Here is a 7119-nt window from a genome sequence, read left to right as displayed (position 1 = left end):
ACGGCCTAGTAGTAGTAGTAGAATGTCCATCAGAAACATTAGATTGTAAGCACCCATTAACAGGTATGTTCTCATTGGAGTATGTGACTAGTTTCACTTGTGGCTCTATAAGATCGCAGACAGCAAAGCACTGTCAGTAAATACTCTCTGGTATTATAGACATGGATGAGCCTGTATCTACAATCAGCTCAACAGAACGACATTGTCCCTTTGGTGCCACAACATATACTGTATATTACTACTTTTGGGGCGGCTGTGGCTCAGGAGGTAGAGCCAACATCTAATGATTGCAACGTCGGCAGATCCGCGGTTCGAGCCCCGGCTGGCCACATGTCGAGGTGTCCTTGGGAAAGACACTGAACCCCAAAATTGCTCCCAATGAGCGGGCCGGTGCCTTGCATGGTGTGAATGGGAGTGTGAATGGGTGAATGAGAGGTCATTGTAAAGTGCTTTGGAATAAGGCGCTATATAAGTCAGTCCATTTACTTTTATGCAGAACGACAAACTTTTGAAATGTGTCCCACCTTCCCTCAGGAGATGCATGTAGATTAAGCAACTGGGCGTTCCGGTTTATTTGCAAGTTGGTTGTTTCATCTGCCTCTGAAGCAGGAGCAATGTTCCACAGTTTTCTAGTCTGCCAGTAGTCTAGTCAACGTTAGCAGATCCCAGCAGCGGAATATATATTCAAGACATCCTTGGACCCCTTGCAGTTTGCCTACCAGGCAGACATTAGTCTGTATGATGCCACACAGAGCTCACTCCCATTTAGATAAGGCTGACATCACTGTGAGGGTAATGTTTCTTGACGTGACTCCAGTGCACAACACCATACAGCCCTTTACTGCTTGCAGATAAGCTGCTGAGGATGCAGGTGGACTCCTCCTTTGTTTCCTGGATTACGAACTACCTGACCGACAGGCCACAGTGTGTACGGCTGCAGGGATGTGGGTCGGACTGGGTGGTGAGCAGCACTGGCGCCCCCCAGGGGACGGTTCTGGCTCCCTTCCTCTTCACCCTCTATACCTCGGACTTCAGGCACAACACAAACACTCGCCATCTGCAGAAGTTCTTGGACGATTCTGCTATTATGGGATGTGTCAGTGGAGGCCAGGAGACCGAGTATAGAGGACTGGTAGACAGTTTTGTTGGGTGGTGTGTGTGAGTGGAACCACCTGCTACTCAACATCAGCAAGACAAAGGAGATGGTGGTGGACTTTAGGAGGACTAGGGTCTCCCCTGTCTTCATCCAGGGAGAGGATGTGGAGGTGGTCCAGCCAGAGCTACAAGTACCTGGAGGTCCACCTGGACAACAAACTGGACTGGACTGGTAACACAGATGTCCTTTACATGAGGGACCAGAGTTAGATTTATTTCCTGAGAAGGTTCAGGTCCTTTGGCATGTGCAGGACTTTTCTGAAGTGAGGGCCAGTGCACTGCTGTATGCAGTGGTATTCTGAGGGGGCAGCATCAAGGAAGGTGAAACAAGCTTATTTGGAAAGCTGGTTCTGTCTTCTGGAGGCAGCCAATAGGACGATGAGGACTCTGGCCATCATGGACAATCCCTCTCCTACATGACACTGTTGCAGAGCAGAGAAGCTCCATTAGCAACAGACTATTACAGCCACGTTGCACTAAGGAGAGCTAGAGAAGATCTTTTCTGCCTGCCACAATAAGACTACAACTCCTCCAGCTGGCTCGATCAGGGTGATGGGGGGGGGGCTGTTCCTACTGTATATTATAATGTTCAGATGTCTAGTTTTTATTTTTTAAATTATATTATTCAATTGTCACTTTATTCTGTTGTTGTTGTTGTTGTTTATGGTGTGAGTTGCTGTAACGCCTTGATTTCCAATCACATGACATCACCTCCCTTGAAAAGCTGGTATGGGGGAGAGGGCACTGACTGTGACAGGTCATCACGGTCCACCAATCAGAGATCTCTGAGGGTACCACGTTGGCATGTCCAGCCCTGTCACAACACAGCACCTCAAGGCCACGAAGAACACACCAGGCAGCATCTGACTAGTCTGAGATAGACTGAGCTGTGGTCCATCCCTCCTTCCTTGATAACCGACAACTTGGATCCAACTTTAACCACGTCTACTCTTAACCTCGAGAGCTTCAGAGCCAAGAAAGAGGAAGCTTTCCAGAAGGTTCTGTTCATCTCTAAGATGCTTGGGCTGTAACACAGAAGACAATCAAACTGTCAAACACTTCCTGAATCCTCTCATGTAGTTTATCAAGTAAGTATATATCATAACTAACAAGTTGAAGGATGTTATAAGTGGAGGATGTATTGAGTGATCAAACAAATATATATGTGTCCTACTGTGACACAGGCTTTGTTGAGAACTGCCAGAAATCAATGCATGAAACATTGATTTTTTGTTATGCATGACACGCTCTTTGTATTCTCTTCTCCATGAACATTGAAGTAACAAGAGAAAAACTCTTTGTACTTGTCTTGGCATAATCTACTGCACCTTGCCAATTACATGATATGCAATATTATTGATTGAACAATGAGAGGCACTCATTGTGCAAGGTGTAAAGTCGGCCAATCCTTGTGTTTTAGCTCTTTTTGTAGTTCTGCATGTTGCTACATCTGTAGGCATTTTATACATTTGTAACATAATGACCAGGTGCTGTTAGTATCAGTATTCTTAAATCCTGAACTTTGCGTCTCCTCCTCCTTCCCACACAGCCTTCTTTTTTGCGTAATTTAATTTGCAAATGTGCGCTTCTCACGAATGCACGGACATTCTTCTTCAATAATAACGGAGGCTAAATTACCGAATACCCATTGTGAAACCTTTTACTGGGCAGTGTCTGTCGGTTCATGGGGTAATTTGATGACACTCCCTGGCCCTGCCAGTCGCAATTTGTCATTATATCCCGTCTCCAGCAGAGCCCGCGCCTGCGCCTCTTTCCACAGAACTGAGCCTCACCAACCCAACCTGGCTTCATCATCCCCGAGACTCACCATAGCCCCCCTGAGCCACCAGTCTATGCCGAGGCACCAGTCTACCTAACGGGGCAGCGATAGAGGCTAGAGGCGTCGCTACTGGAAGAAGTTGAGGAGTGTGAGCAGTGGACACCGATCAGCAGGAGCAGTAACAGTTGCCTGCCCTGCTCGAGTGATTTAGATTGAATCGCAGTAATGGAGAGAAAGGTAAGGAGTTGTGCATTGACACACAAGGCTTTTTTTAAATTATTTTTTTATTGTCCTGACATCCGTTGCTTGGGTTGCCTGTATGGCAATGCAATGCTCACCCCTGCTGCATAGTGCATAATGCCGTTTCCACCATTAGAAGAAGTCTCGTTCTGCACTGCCCTGCCCACGGCGTCTGAAGGCGCATTGCTGCCAGGCGGATTAGTGCGCACGGGAGTTTTTTCGACTGGGTCTAGTTTATTGTGTATCTGGAAGATGTAAGCATGAATTGTTGACGCAAAAAAGGGGCATTCTCTTTGGATTATCTTACAAAACAGATAACAGCACTGTATGTTATTTGATCTATTGATAAATAAATACAGAACTATCCCACTGTGTTTTTAGCCTTTAGGTGGAGCATAATTGTGTATGTATATGTATGTATGTATGTATGTATGTATGTATGTATGTATGTATGTATGTATGTATGTATGTATGTATGTATGTATGTATGTATGTATGTATGTATGTATGTATGTATGTATGGCTGTCTGCATCATCATCATACATATCGTGACGTGAGAATTATAAGGTTCTATCTCCATTTTTGGCAAAATTGAGTTTTTTACATAAGCTGATCCATTAGGTGTTTATTAATGCCTGTGTGGTGTTATTTTTTTGTTGTTGACATTTTTGAGTTAGTAATTCATAAAATACAAAGGTTCCATCTCACAAAACATAATGGAATGTAAAAACTTTGACGCTCAATATCTCTGAACTGCCCTAAACGGAGATAGAACCTTATCATTCTAAGATCACGATACAGTACAGTATACCATTTTGCACCACCACCACCTCACCCTTCCCCTCTACCTTACCACCCCTCCCGTGTTCCTGCCGCCCAGACACCGGCTGCTTGTTAACCTTGACTGGTGTGAGAAGCAGCAGACACTTGAGGAGTAAGGAGAGGGGAGCACTGTTCAACACTGCCTTTCTCTCTTTGACGCATGTGGAGCAATAATCAGCATGGGAAATTGTTATAATATTCCTCTCAGCTGTATTCTCTCTCTCTCTCTCTCTCTCTCTCTCTCTCTCTCTCTCTCTCTCTCTCTCTCTCTCTAACGAATTACATTTATGAAATTGCTCTAATCTATCGTCATTATGTGGTATTTATTTATTTTTTAGAATTTTTCTAATTCAGACATTTGATACACAGAGAGCAGCAATTGAGTTAGTGGGGTGAAACGGTGCACTCTCTCTGATTGCACGGACTGCTGGTGTGCGTTAATCCATACACAAGAACAACAACTAGACTTTTTTTTTTTTTGTACTGATGAACAACATGTTAGAAGTGTGTTTTTACTGTGTTCGTCCTATGTAATTAGAGTAAGATTAACATTAATACTGTCCTTAAAATGACAGGTATAATGCATTATTAGTCAGCATGTTAGAGTAGGACCCTCGTAGGCACATCTGTAATGAATCAATTAATGTTGTGTCTGTTCTGCAAATGTCTCACCTCCTGACTCAAAATAGCTGATAGCTCAAGATCATTGTGAGGTTGTTATGGGGTTGTAATGCAGTCATACAGGCTTATTACATGACTCTCACAATGCATTATAACTGCTTTATAAGACTCACAATGCATTATGACTGCTAATGTATTATAAGACTCACAATGCATTATAACTGCTTTATAAGACTCACAATGCATTATAACTGCTTTATAAGACTCACAATGCATTATAACTGCTTTATAAGACTCACAATGCATTATGACTGCTTTATAAGACTCACAATGCATTATAACTGCTTTATACGACTCACAATGCATTATGACTGCTTTATAAGACTCACAATGCATTATAACTGCTTTATAAGACTCACAATGCATTATAACTGCTTTATAAGACTCACAATGCATTATGACTGCTGTATAAGACTCATAATGCATTATAACTGCTTATACATTATAAGACTCTCACAATGCATTATGACTGCTAATGTATTATACATCAAGTGTTACACTACAACTTGCTCAAAATCTGTTTCTTTACTCTGCAGTCTGGTTAGTTTAGTTTTTTTCATTGAATTTGACTCACGACTCAACCAACCGTGTCATGGATTAAGTCCACCACCGCTAACTTCAACAAGCTCCAATATCCAGGTCATTTTGAAAGGGCCATTTTGCCGGCTCTAGTTATGTTCTAGGCCAAACATATTTCCACATTCCACATATTTCATCACTCTCAGAACATAGGCTATGTATGCTTGTTTATTGCACAGGTGGATGGCCCTGATCTAGTAGTATTGATTCATTTAGCTTAAGGTTTTCTTTGCTGCTTGTTTGCTTGTGAATCGCTGGTGTTTGCAGAGACGGGGAGATGTGGAATGTACTATAGCTTCTCTGCTTCTGCATGGTTGGATGGATGGATGGATGGATGGATTTATGGATGGATGGATGGATGGATGGATGGAGGGAGGGAGGGATGAATGGATGGATGGATGGATGGATGGATTTATGTATGTATGGATGGAGGGATGGATGGTTGGATGGATGGATGGATGGATGTATGGATGTATGTATGTATGGATGGATGGATGATGGATGGATGGACGTATAGATGGACGTATGGATGGATGGATGGTTAGATGTATGTATGGATGGATGGATGGATGGATGGTTGGATGGATGTAAGGATGGATGGATGGATGGATGGATGTAAGGATGGATGGATGGATGTAAGGATGGATGGATGGATGGATGGATGGATGTAAGGATGGATGGATGGATGGATGTAAGGATGGATGGATGTCTGTCTGTCTGTATGTATGTATGTATGTATGTATGTCTGTCTGTCTGTCTGTCTGTATGTATGTATGTATGTATGATGCTCATTAAGGACAGGAAGCTTAGGCTCTAGACTAGAGGTACACCATGACCTATGATTACTTTGAGTTGCAGACATGCTTATATCTTTTAGCTATTCTCTTATTCATTGTGAGAGTAGGGCTTGGAGGTGCTACGTTTCTATCATAACTATCAATATCGCAAGCTCTTTGGCTTGGTCTTTGTAATAATAACCCCAGATTCCGACCAGAATTATAGCGTGACAACATTTTTATGTTGGCTTGTTTGTCACGATGATGATGTTTGTCACATCTTGCACAAAGCATGCCAGTTGGTGGACTCTCAAGTTGTTCAGTTCCATATGCAGTATCCAGTTCTTACAAACAACGGCTTGGAGACCTCCATTCAGTATGGTTGTGTGATCTATATGCAGCATTCCATTCCCTTGTGTGCCTAGATTCCATCCAGACAAAGAAAAACATTGGATTTCCATGGAATAACCCTTTAGGAATGTTTGGCTTGTGCAATGTCCCTCAGTTAGCAATTCATTCCTACGGTAGAATATTCCTGTGAATGGGAAGTTATCAGCTCTTAACCCTCTCGAGCAACTTGTGAACTTGGAACGTCACTTTTGAATAGAAAATAACATCTGAAGCCGTGGTGAAAGAGAGAGAAAGGGGGGGGGGCAACCTAGAGTAACCTGGGTAATGGTATGAGTGTTGTTGTCTAGGTACAGTACAGAGGAGAGGCATGGCACACACGTATCACTTTGCAGGGGGGAAGAAGGTGTCATATTATGATGTCACCTCACATGAGGAGGCGTGGCTTCTCCCTCCATAGGTCAGCATCACTCAGGTCAGATAATGTCTGCAGCTCTTGGGTGTTGCCGCCTAGGCACACAGACCTCAGATCATCTTCCCCTTCCTCCCTCCTTCTATCCTAACCTTAACGGTTAGCATATTAAAGCGAGAAAAAAGAAACGCAACAAACGCCTTAGTGTGGCAGCTCCTCACCCATCTCCGATGTTTAATCTCCATAATGGTGAAGGAGGGAGGGAGGGAGGGTAGGATTGGGCGGGGGGGAAAGGTAATCTGATCCTATAGATCTGAGGCTCTGG

Source organism: Nansenia antarctica (assembly GCF_963989245.1).
Source record: "Nansenia antarctica genome assembly, chromosome: 13".
NCBI classification, from domain to species: Eukaryota; Metazoa; Chordata; class Actinopteri; order Argentiniformes; family Microstomatidae; genus Nansenia; species Nansenia antarctica.
Note: the sequence above shows the minus strand (reverse complement) of the source record.